The sequence below is a fragment of the Staurois parvus genome, unplaced genomic scaffold (genome assembly GCF_062004578.1).
Source record: "Staurois parvus isolate SC_StPar_1 unplaced genomic scaffold, SC_StPar_1.0 ptg001302l, whole genome shotgun sequence".
Classification (NCBI taxonomy): Eukaryota; Metazoa; Chordata; class Amphibia; order Anura; family Ranidae; genus Staurois; species Staurois parvus.
The window spans coordinates 6,963,234-6,975,365 of NW_028319098.1; the positions used below are offsets into that span (position 1 = coordinate 6,963,234).

The 12,132-nt window shown below is 40.1% G+C and overlaps 1 non-coding gene across 1 annotated transcript; it reads right to left on the reverse strand.

Moving 5' to 3' along the window:
* Window positions 1-9,361: 9,361 nt before the first annotated feature.
* LOC149437177 (U6 spliceosomal RNA) lies at window positions 9,362-9,464 on the reverse strand. Its single transcript, XR_016308171.1, has one exon. It is a non-coding gene; the product is annotated as a U6 spliceosomal RNA (small nuclear RNA).
* Between the last annotated feature and the right edge of the window lie 2,668 nt (window positions 9,465-12,132).

A 12,132-nucleotide genomic window follows, 5' to 3' on the forward strand; every position in this document is an offset into this window, starting at 1 on the left:
CAATTAAATATAAAAACATTATCTCCAGTGACACAAACACAAGGGACAGAACAAGAAATCAAGAGCCCTGAGCCTACTAGGGCAAAAGCTTTAATTACGCTGCCAACAAGTTGATCAAGGAATTATTTTGTGAAGGGAGACCACTTGGCAGTTGCCTACACAGTACCAACATACCAAGGATAACAATGCTTAACTGATGACATAATTGCAAACATAACATGATGACATCACCAGCAATGACAATCAGGTCATCTCTTTTCTATAGAATAATGGAACAAATGTTCTTGCTTATATTCCTTTATGGACAGGGCTTAAGAGCTGTGGTGGTGTTTCCCCTCATTTTAATATTATGATATGTGAAGAAAAGTTGTAATGTCTGTGTACCTGCTATGCCTACACAGAGATAGCAGTGAAATTGGAACTCAAAAAGGAAGGTGTTTCTTTCAGATGTTTTCATCAGGTAAAACTTTATGCCCTCACCATGGGTATCATAAGGGGCACCTGGCAGGCATAGATGGGTGTATTAAGCCAGATGGCTCAAACCCCAGTGCTTACGATAGCAATTTCTTCTTTTTGCACTTCATTGCATAAAAATGAATAAAGACTACAACTAATGGCTGTGCTAAATGCTGCAGTCTCATTAATTTTTCTTCCTTTTCTCCTTCCTGCGGAATACATGAAGGGAAGGCTAACAATGACGCAGATGTCATTCATCCTGCATGCATTTCTGCAAACAGTGTATAACAGGGCAAAAGAACAATAAGATCATAGTCTTCTAAGAAGCCTCCCTGGGACTCAACCCCCTGGGATGCTTATTGAATCTAGTTCCACTTAAAGAGCAATCCATGAGCTACTAAGTACTATCTAGGAAACATTACAGCATTCACCTCAAAGTAGAACTATTGTCAAACTAAAAAAAACATTACATTAGTGATACAGGCTGCTCATACCAGTAAGATTGTGCTTTTTCCAGTAGAACCATTCAGCAGGCACATTGACAGGATGACATTGCTCATTTTTCTTCAGTGAAATCACTGCAATTTTGTCACCTATGCTGCAGATGCTGGCACCACTGGTCAATCCAATCAGTGAATAGCCACGCTTCCACCTACAGGCCTTTAGATTGAAAGCACATTACTCTATCTGAAGGAGCCCTGCTCATTCCCTCACACTCCCTCCAGCATGGGCCAGCAGGATGCAGGAGAAATTCAGCTTCCCATTTAATGTTAAAAAAGGATTATATTTCTTTGAAGACATTTTATATGCCAACCTGTATTGGGTACAATGCCTCCCCAACTAAGGACATACACAAAGCAAAATTACAACAATGCTGCTATCTGCGAGGAAATAGCTTAGCACTGTCAGCATGCAACAGGAAGTACTGTTGCTGGCAGGTTCTCCAGGTATGAAACTATGCAACAAATTCATGAAAAACTATTTTTATCAATTCTTAAAGTGGAACTATAGGTTAAAAAATGGTGAACAGGCAGGAATTTTAATGCAGAAGAGACACGCTTTCCTTTTTCTGCAGTAAAGTTACTTACCTGCCTGTCCACCCCTGTATAGTTAGCCACGCATGTGCAGCTCACCCTACAAATTCGGTAATGCCGGATCTGACTGTACTCCTGCACATGGAGTAACATTATCCCCGGCTGGCCAATGTCAGCGGCCGGACGGGGAGTTGCAGGACGCCGCATAGCTGGAGCCGAGGTGAGTATAGTTCCACCTTAAGAAAATGGTATACAAGCCATGATGGCACAAACACTGAAAAATAGATTTTGAATTTACTTACATTTTAAGTAGACATATTATTAATAGCATTTTGTCACTATCTCTTCACTGTAACAAATACAATCTAAATGTTTTCCATTTAATACTGTGGGCATTTCAAGAGCTTGGACAAGCATATGGGGGAAAAAAAAAATATATATATATATATATATTTATATATACACATATATACACACAGCGCATACACTCTATTAAAAATATTATTACGTGTTATTACTCTACTTTGTAGTGTTAAATATTTCAAATGATGACTTAATAAAACTTGCAAAGATGTACTGTAACCCACAGCAACTGATCTGACACCAGACTGGGGGAAGCTAAGTTGTCATATGCTACTGCATAGCATTCTTTTTACACAATGGTTTTAAATAAAACCCATAGTCTTATCCATTTAAAACGATTCACTTTTTTTCAGACGGATACTGTAGAAAAATGTCATCACATTCTGTTTCAGTGAGCTAACCTTACTTCTAGGGTTTGAATAACTATATGCTTTTAAACCTGCACATCTGTCCAACATCAGTGGTTAGAACTATGCCTGGTAATCCAGACATAGAACATTTATATTTTTCTTTTCTTGCCTGACTATTAAGAAGAAACTTCAGACTTACTTCCATGGGCCTGCAAACCCTTGTGATGATCAATACAGTGCAGAGAGTGACTTGCCCGGCACATCAAAGTGGAGCTATTGTAGAGAGGCACCAAGACAGAAGGATGAAGTGTTGAGGATTATAGTGCATGAAATCATTTTCCGCTACTACTACATTAAGTGGTGCATTCAACAAGCCCTGTAAAAGCAAATTGCATAGTGATCACACCAAAATTCAGCTGACTTGGATGTGCTAAGGGATGAATGGAACAATAAGACACTTCCATTTCCTACCTAACAGCAGTACTTGTGTTGGCGACATCTTACTGAAATGTAAATATGATCTAGATGTATTTCACAACTCAGAAACCAAAATTGCACGATTGACAAAGCAACGAAGCGAGAACAGATGTGCATTGATGCTGTACTGAATTTTACTGTTTCATATTGCCATTTTTTTTCAGAGCAAACATGTCCTTTGCTTTTTCAGACTCAATATCAATATTTTTATTTTTGATAATTGCCATTTAAAGTTACATTCCGGTAAAACATGAAAACTTGTCTTTAGAAGAAAAAACTGTGTATGAAGGCTAGTGATTAATATTTTTATCAGAGAATTAACTATGTCCACTGGAAACTAGTCTTCCTGGGCCTGTAAATCCCTGTGCTCACTGAGAAGATGGTCTTCTGGAACTTCTAGTTCCTGAGACTGTAAATGTGCAGGATAGGAGGCATCAAATGTCAAATTTAATTGCACACCATTCTAATTAAGCACACCTTATTATAATTTAGCACACCCAAGAGGTCTTAGAAAAATGATCAGTCTTAATCTGCTGTTACTACAGTCTTTAGGAATCATTATATTCAGGGTGTAAATCTCGTCCTATTCAGAGGCTCTTAGAAAATATTAAGTCTGGCAGCAAGGCAGTATTGGAACAAATAAGTACATGTTCCATAAAAACAATACAGACTCTTAAAATAGCAATAAAGTAGGTTACCTTTATGAGGAGAAGTCCAGTTTTCAGCAATAGGTACCATGCACTGAACAAATCCATTCCGCGGAGTCCAGTATAGAGCAGATATCCTGTCCCAGAAAAACTTCCTCAAGTTGTGGCCAAGCACGGCTTATTGCTACGATGGAGACAAATACAGGCCATGCTTGTTTGCATGGATGGATGCTATCATTGTTATCATCAGCAAAACAAAAGTTCCTTTTTTATGGAATCCTCCCTTCAGCACAAGGCTATGCAAATTCAGATTAGTTTCTGTGGCAAAGTGGGGGTGGCAGCAAGCGCCCCAACCACATTGGAGAGTTTGGCAGTTGCTGCACATAGTAGCTGTACTTGCTACTTAAAGTGGTTGTAAAGGCTCAATGTCTTTTACCTTCATGCACTCTATGCATGAAGTTAAAAAAAAACCTGAGTTCAATCGCAATCCAGAGATGTGCATAAGAGCCTCTGCTCTCCGGGGACTCTCCCCCCTCATTGGCTGAGACAGCAGTGGGAGCCATTGGCTCCCGGGCCTGTCAATCACAGCCAGTGATTCAATGAGAAGAGATAGGGGACCAAACCACAGCTCTGTGTGAATGGACATGCAGAGCAGCGGCTCAGGAGCAAGCCTACTTAAGTGTCCCCATTGCAAGTTGCTTGCTCTGGGGGCACTTGGCAGGAGGGAGGGGCCAGGAACATCAGCGGGAGACCCAAGGAGGATCGGGGCTGCTCTGTGCAAAACCACTGCACAGAGCAGGTAAGTATAACATGTTTGCTAAACTTGTTATTTAAAAAATGCCTTTAATATCACTTTAACTACTGTATAATAATGTACTACAGCCTATTTTTAGTATTTCTTCCTATCTCACTGAGCAGTGACAAAACTGCCTAGGCCAAGTTGGCACCCTTGGGGGACTTATGTGCATTTTGGCTGTTCTTACAAAGACTTTCTTAAAGTTCTGCTATTCACAGACATAATTAGAAGTCTCCATGTGAAAAGAAATTATATGCAGAGGTTTCAGATTCACAAAACCAATTATGACAACCATCCTTCTGTCTATCCATCTATATTTCTACACTATCTACGTCTGTATACAGTGTCTGTCACTTGTCAAGTAACTCTGATCTAGAAGACACATTTCATTTGATCTCATAGCCAATATACAATAATGTACCTTAATTGAGCTATATGTTTAAGTGTAATTATTGCAGGAATTAAATCCCAGAAGGCTTAGTTCATACAATTATGTTTTTTCCGTAAGCATACTTTATTTAAGTGAAAGTATGCAGCCTCAGGTAACCTCTGAATACCACCAATTATGACATTATGACCTGCTATATCACAAAGTGCTAGGAACTAGGGCAGATGAAGACAAGACTTGCTACAAAATCTATGACAGATGTAATTATCATAAAACAATGGTTAGCTTGCAACGTCACAATTTTATTTGGAATTACATTATCATGTTCTATAAATCTACGATAATGTGTCCTTTTATTTTGCATCTATAAATTACTGGTATCATAAATGAAAGTTGTGACTTAGTTGACAACTAACTTACATTTTTCCATTAAAATAAGATAGCATGTATGTAAGATAGCATATCCGGTATGTGTATATATGTAATGTGCCATGATTACAGCGCAATGTAGCCATTTTTATATTCTAAACAATAACTCTGCATTATCAGTAATTTATTGAAATAATTTAAAAGAAATATATGCTTATTTAAAATCTTCTAAAATAAAGGCAGACATAGCGCTTACCCCCAACAGGAGCAGCTGGTGATGATAAATCCTCTGTTCTGCCACAACTCTTTAAGGCTCGGTCCCCACTGCAACACTTTGTCTTAGGCTCAAAGACATATACACCTGTGGACATAAGGGTTAGTAGGCTACCAAGGATTCACAGGAATAAGGTCACAAAACAATTTGGAGATAATTAAAAAATCAATAAACAAGTAATTATGCATACTTAAGGATGCTGTGAAAGGTGAAGTAGTAGTACCCACTAGCAAGTTCTCAAATGTTATAGCAAGACTAAATTAAACTATTAGTGGGTAACTAGAGTCTTTAAACAATCTTAACCAGTTCAGAAGAATCAAAAATGGTCCTGGTGTACACCTTGTGCATACAACCCCAACAGCGGGTATACCTGGTGCCTAGTAGTTAAAGCTGGCCGGTTATGGTGGAGTCCTTCTTTAGGTGGTGCACTAAGAATGTTAACAGATCACAAAGGCTAAGCCTCTAAGTAGGAGCAGTCCCTGTTTTGGCTAACCCTGTTTGGCTGGCAGTTAGGGCATGTAGTTCAGCTCACCACTTCCTGGCAGGCAGCTAATCTGGTCCCAATGGCTTGGAAAATCGCAGTTCCCAGCAATCGGGTCCCAGATCCTTACACAGGCTGTAGTCTCTCAGCTTGCACCATGAAGACGCAGTAATTCTCACTCCGAGCTTACTCTCTGAAGGCCGTTCCAGCAGACTTAGGTGCAGGTCTGTCCCCTCTCCCTAAAGTTAGGAACAGATACAGCAACAGGTCCTCCTAGCTCCTCTCTATTGGCTCCAGTCCATTGGCTGTGAGGCACAGATACTGTCTGCAGCTATGTCCCTGCGGCTCTTTTCCCAGTACTGTCCTACTCTCAGCAGATTTACCCAGGAAGAATTCTCCTCCTAATGAAACCATGGCTTGTAGGAATTAAAGTCCATTATTCCTTAGTCACCATGAAAATGATTATGATGCAGCGCTTCTTTAAGAACTACATTTCCCATTAGGCTCTGCAGCACAACCAGTTCCCTTCTGTACAGGTAAAGTTAAATATAATTGACAATCTGAGTATACAGATCAATATCTATTTGGAGATAAAACAGAGCAGCACTATAAGGCAGTGAGAAGATAACAATAACCAAGAGAAGACAAGTACAATAGAAAACTGGGTCAAATGTACAGAAGCTACCTGTGAAACAATAGAAATAAAAAGAACTAGGAGACACACAGAAGGGGAGATTTAGTAAAACTGGTGCGCACAGATTTGGGTGCAATTGTGCATAGTAACCAATCAGCTTCTTTGTTATTGTTATTATTACAGGTAATTATATAGCGCTGTCAATTTACGCATCACTTTACATATATATTGTACATTCACATCAGTCCCTAACCCTCAAGGAGCTTACACTCTATGATCCCTAATTCACATTCATACATACACATACTAAGGCCAAATTAGACAGGAGTCAATTAACCTACCAGCATGTCTTTGGAGTGTGGGAGGAAACTGGAGTACCTGGAGGAAACCCACGCAGGCACAAGAAGAACATGTAGACTCCAGGCAGGTGGTGCCATGGTTGGGATTTGAACCCGCGATCCTTTGGTTTTTTTCTCACCTTATTATCTGGCTAGTAAGACACTTCGGGGGAGATTTAATAAACCTGGAGCACTCAGAGTCTGGTGCAGCTGTGCATAGTATCCAAACAGCTTCCAACTGCAACTTGTTTCAATTAAGCTTTGGTAATAAAACCTGGGCCTGGTTTCTATGCAGAGCTGCACTAGATTTTGCACTTTCCAGTTTTAGTAAATATCCCCTTTCCTGTCTTAGGGTGACTCCACTTTGGATGGAGGAACAATGGAGACCTTTGGACAGCAGCACTGTCAGCCTGAGGAGAGGATAGTGTTAGATGTAGTTACATAGGTAGGCTGAAAAATGAAATAAGTCAATCTAGTTCAACCATTAGAAAAAAACAAAACAACCAAAAAAAACCAAACAGAAATCCTCTATATACACAATCTTATACCCATAGTTCATCCAGAGTTAGGAAAAAAAAAAAAAAACCAACACAATAAAGCAGGTTCACATTTGCTACAGCAGGGGAAACAATTCCTTCCTGATCCCCAAGGAGGCAATCAGGTGTTCCCTGAATCAACTACCCCTGGTGTTAATAACTATAAATGTTAGTATCCAGTTATATTTTGTGCATTTAGAAATGCATTTAGCTCTTTTTTAAAATAATCTACTGAGCTAGCCAGAACTAGTTTTTGAAGGAGCATATACCACATTTTCACAACTCTTACTGTAAAGAAGCCTTTTCATACGTGGAGGTGAAATCTCTTTTCCTCCAGAAGTAAAGAGTACCCCCTTGTCCTCTGCAATGATCTGAAAGTCAATAACTCTACACCACATTCACTATATGCACCGATTTGACAACTGTGCAAGTTTGGCGCGTGTCTTGGAATGCACACAGTATGCCAAAATAAAATTACATTGAATATTTGCACACAGAATGCATTGAGTACATGCACCTGGGCAGCTGTCAAATTAGGACCAGCGGCTGTGACCGTGCACAGTGACTGTTTCTGTCAGTAAAGGGGATGTCATACCTCTCCAACAGAGCTAACTGTATGTAGCAAATGTTACTGCAATGTATTACATCATTCCCAGTGGATACACCATTCTGATGTAGTAAGAATTCATTTGAACCAAGCTGGCCCAAGTGAAGTATTTAAAGTGACAGGAAGCCAGGTTATAAAGTGAAAATACTCTTGAAACATCTCTTTTCCATCTATAATCATAGTACCTCAGAGAGTTTGAAGAGTATATTTTCTTGCGGGTAGCTTTTACATCTCTATTGTCATTTAAACGCTATGTCCAAGTGCATCAGTACATTGTGCAAGATCTACCTCCATTCCTGTATGTCATATACAGAAATATACAAACACCGATGTGCTTGATTTAAATGTAATCAGCAAGGTAGTAGTATATAGTGAATAACAAACACTGGCATTTGTTAATTACATATGATATCTCATCACAAAAAAAAATATTTTATAACATATTTTCTGATAATACGTTTAACCTATATTAATAATAAAGAGTCTGATTTTACTCTAGAGTTTTTGGTGTTTTCATCCATCCTGAGGTGTTTCCACTCTTTCTCCTTACCGATATTAAACAGGGAGATTTGAGCCCCCTAGCAATGGCAGCTGCAGGTGTAAAGACCTGTAAGAGAAGAACAAACTGGCTTAACGGCTATCATCAAACATTGAGACTTAAGTGTTGGGTGTAATGACCCTTTAAGCCTTTTGCTAGCTGCACCATAAGGTTTATGTCACAGCAGCGGGGGTATTTATACACACTCACGGGAGCTAAAGCACTTGTCAAGCCAACTGTCAGCTTTATGATGAAAGTGATCACTGCCACAACCAGAACGTGTCAGCCCTGACCCCCCCCCCAATGAATACTGGGATCCATTGTTCCACCTGCAGGCCCAAGATAGCAATGTCGAGTGTTGGTGGGTAGAGCAGAGGGAGATCAGTGAGCATCCGTTCACTGATCCTACCTGTGGACCAACATGCATCTCATCATTTCCAGGTTCAGAGCTGTTATTCCCTAGCACCACTGGCTAGGGATGCAACTAATCAAGCATGGCCCCTAGTGTGATAGCAATAAAGTTTTGTTAAAAACAAAGTAACACATAATCACAAAACAAATTTAGAGGCCCCAACCCCCATGAATGTAAATATGAGAGTTGGGTGTGCCTACATAAGAAAATGGTGATTGTGCAACACATATTAGCTATCACCATGCACACTGGAGTGAGAGAAAAGGACCATCATTCATGGTTCACTCCAAACTGATGACCCGTAAAGACTTTTACAATCTAATCTAAAAATCCTTTTCCAGAAAAAAGTTTATCCAGGGGGCTCCATTAGATATAAAATAAATGTGCAGCTTTTTAAAATGTTCATGAATTTTATTGTCATAGCTGTAGGACATTTGAGCCCCCCAAGTGTCCTAGCAAAAAGGCAGGATATGAGGATTTAATTTTTTTTGCCCAGGATCCCGGGGGGGGGGGGAATTAATAAACATTTTACCCATTTTACATAGCTGCACAGTTTTAATACTTGCTGAGACCCCTTGACTGCACAGGCTATCTTCTGGAAAAGGTGAGCTTGGTCTTTAAGACTTGACATGTTTGGTATCTACTTGCTGAATGCTATCTTATTATTTTCTAACTCTTCACTAATTTGTCTGTCATACTTGCGCAGGGGCCATGGTAATCTTCTCTGTATTGTTCCAATTTTAGTAGGAGCCCTGCAGTAGGGGTCCTGTCGGAGTGATGACGCAATCTCATTTTTTGTTTTTTACCAAACAATTGGGCAATATATTGCATTTTCGTGCACTAAAATCAACTTAAGGGTATTCTTTACTGAAAATTCGGGCAACTACCACCATTTTATTCACCAGTGTCTCTGCTTTCAGAAAATATATAGTTTTGGGGGGGAGCTAATTAATCTTCAGGCCTACACATTGCATAAAATGTGCACAAAAATTGCAAAAAATGCTGTGACAGTGAAAGGCTTAGTAAAGGAGTAGATACTAATAACTTTGCAAAATGAATGTTCTTCTACTATCACACATCTGTGTTTAGCTATTTTGCTCAATATGAGCCTCATACATGGGGGTAAATGTACTGAAGTGGAGGACTGTTCATTTTGCCAGTGAATGTTTATTCTGTAAAGTGTATGCTCACTTTACAAAGTGAATGTTCAATTCCTTTTTTTGTGAAAGGTGTTTATTTTTTATCCTAGTACAAAAAATTTAAACAAGCAGCAACTTGCAGGTTGCAGAGCACAAGACAAGACAGACATTCATTCACCGATATACATATTGGTGAATGACCACCACCACCGCAACAGGAAGATATGTATGTTGAGAACAATACAGTGTAGAATATTGCCAACAAAGGTCAATATCACTGAACTAAACATAAGGAGTTTAGCTCCAGCCAAAGCCCTTTAAGCCCCGGTTCGCAGTGCTGCGACTCATCATCATGATGTGACCTGTGACACATACGTGGAGATTTACTAAAACTGGAGTACCCAGAATCTGCTGCAGCTGTGCATGGTAGTCAATCGGCTTCTAACTTGTTCAATTTATCCCCTTGGCGCCTGCGCCTCCTGGCCCTTTCAGGGTTTCAGAAGCCGGGAGGCGGGGCGGGGGTTTAGGGTCATATGACCGCCTTATTCTCTGTCATGGCGGTTACATGATCGGGAAAGGTCCTGATCAAAAGTGGAGATCAGGACCTTTCCGTGAGTACCAGACATGTGTGCTGGGAGCGCGCAGGGTGCACGCTCTCAGCACATATGTTTTTCTTAATTGCACGCAAATGTGCGGTCACTCGGCGTCAAGGCCCAGACACTGGGAGGTCGCACATTTGCAGGACGCCGGGGCCAAGAGGTTGAGCTTTGACAATAAACCCAGAAGCAGCAGGTGTAGAGCTGCTCCAGATTTTGCAAGCTCCAATTTAAGTAAACCTCCCCATAATGTCACATCAAGTCAAAACATTAATTAACAAGTCAAGACAAAAAAAGGTTCCTTCACTACTTTTCAATGACTGGTGCGACTTGAGTGCCATAGACTGCAATGTTAAATTACAAAAGTTGCAAGCAAGTTACAAGGAACTTTCAAGCACTTTGCATGACTTTGGGGCTGCAGCAGTGTGAATGGAGCATTAAAAATTTGCTTTACCAGGAAGGGCATCATGAACCAGTTGAAGAGACATCTCAACAGTAGGGGAGTGAGATTATTTACAAATAATAAGAAACATAAAGTTCTGTGAGTTATGAGAGGAGGGTTCAAAATCACCCAATAAAAGTACCTCTAAAGGTTTTGGTGTATCAAATTCCAAGCAATGTTACAGAAATGAGTGAGTCTTTGTCCAGCAGTCCTGTATTAATGAACACGGCCATCAGAGGTGAAATAAATCTGCTGCTTCATCCTGGCATTATGGACAGTGGGCACGTTTACAAAGACCTGCATGTTTTGGCAGGGGTGTAATATAAACTATGTATACATTTAAACCAGATTTGTCTGCAGTGCTGATAACATCAGTAAACCATCTCAGCTGTCATCATCTAAGATTTGGATATGTACAGACCACTTAACTAGAGCAAGGCAAAAGGGTTGTTGATCTGACATTTGTAATACAGAATAGATGTTGGTGAGCACTTTACATTGTGGATAGTCACAAAGGGGAGACTCCAAAGGGGTAATTTATAGTGAAATTTGAAAACAGTCAAACTGCACTTTATGGCATGATAAAGCAGGAGTAATTTGAAGAACATGTTGTTATGAACCCCGTGATTAATTTTCAGAGCTTGAATTCAGTGAAATCTCCATGCAGGTACATCTAAGAGAGGTATTTGACATCATGTTTAGCCGACCATATCATATCAGGTTGTACAGTTCCTGCAGGTTTGGGTTCAACCAAAGGAGGGATTGGGGAAAAGGACCACAATGGAAAAGCTGTAGCTCAGTTCCCTTTTTAGCGCTGTGCCAGGTCCAAAATGCATTTAAGAAAGGGCCACCACACAAAAACGTTGGTGGATTTTTGAATAACATTCTATAGCTGTTTTAGTGAACATATAGTTGCGGCCCTTGTGGCTGTATCTTTAGTTTCAGCAGATGAGGTTAGCCATTGCTGCACAAAAGCCAGCTTGGAAGCCAGAAAGCAGTGATAAAAGTTAAAGGAAGCAAGACCCCCATGTGTGGGAGGAGACTGCAGGGTGCACTGTGCCACTCTTGGAGTGGAGTTATTCAATATAAAACAGGATATGGTGGAGTTAAATTGTAAAAAAAAAAAACTTAGAAAGAAATACAAGGGGTGTTCTAAATAGGCACAGATATAGGTATATCACTTTTATTAACCCCTTGACGCCGACATCACACAAATATGCGGCCTCACAGATCTGGGCTTTTTTCCGTGGGGCCA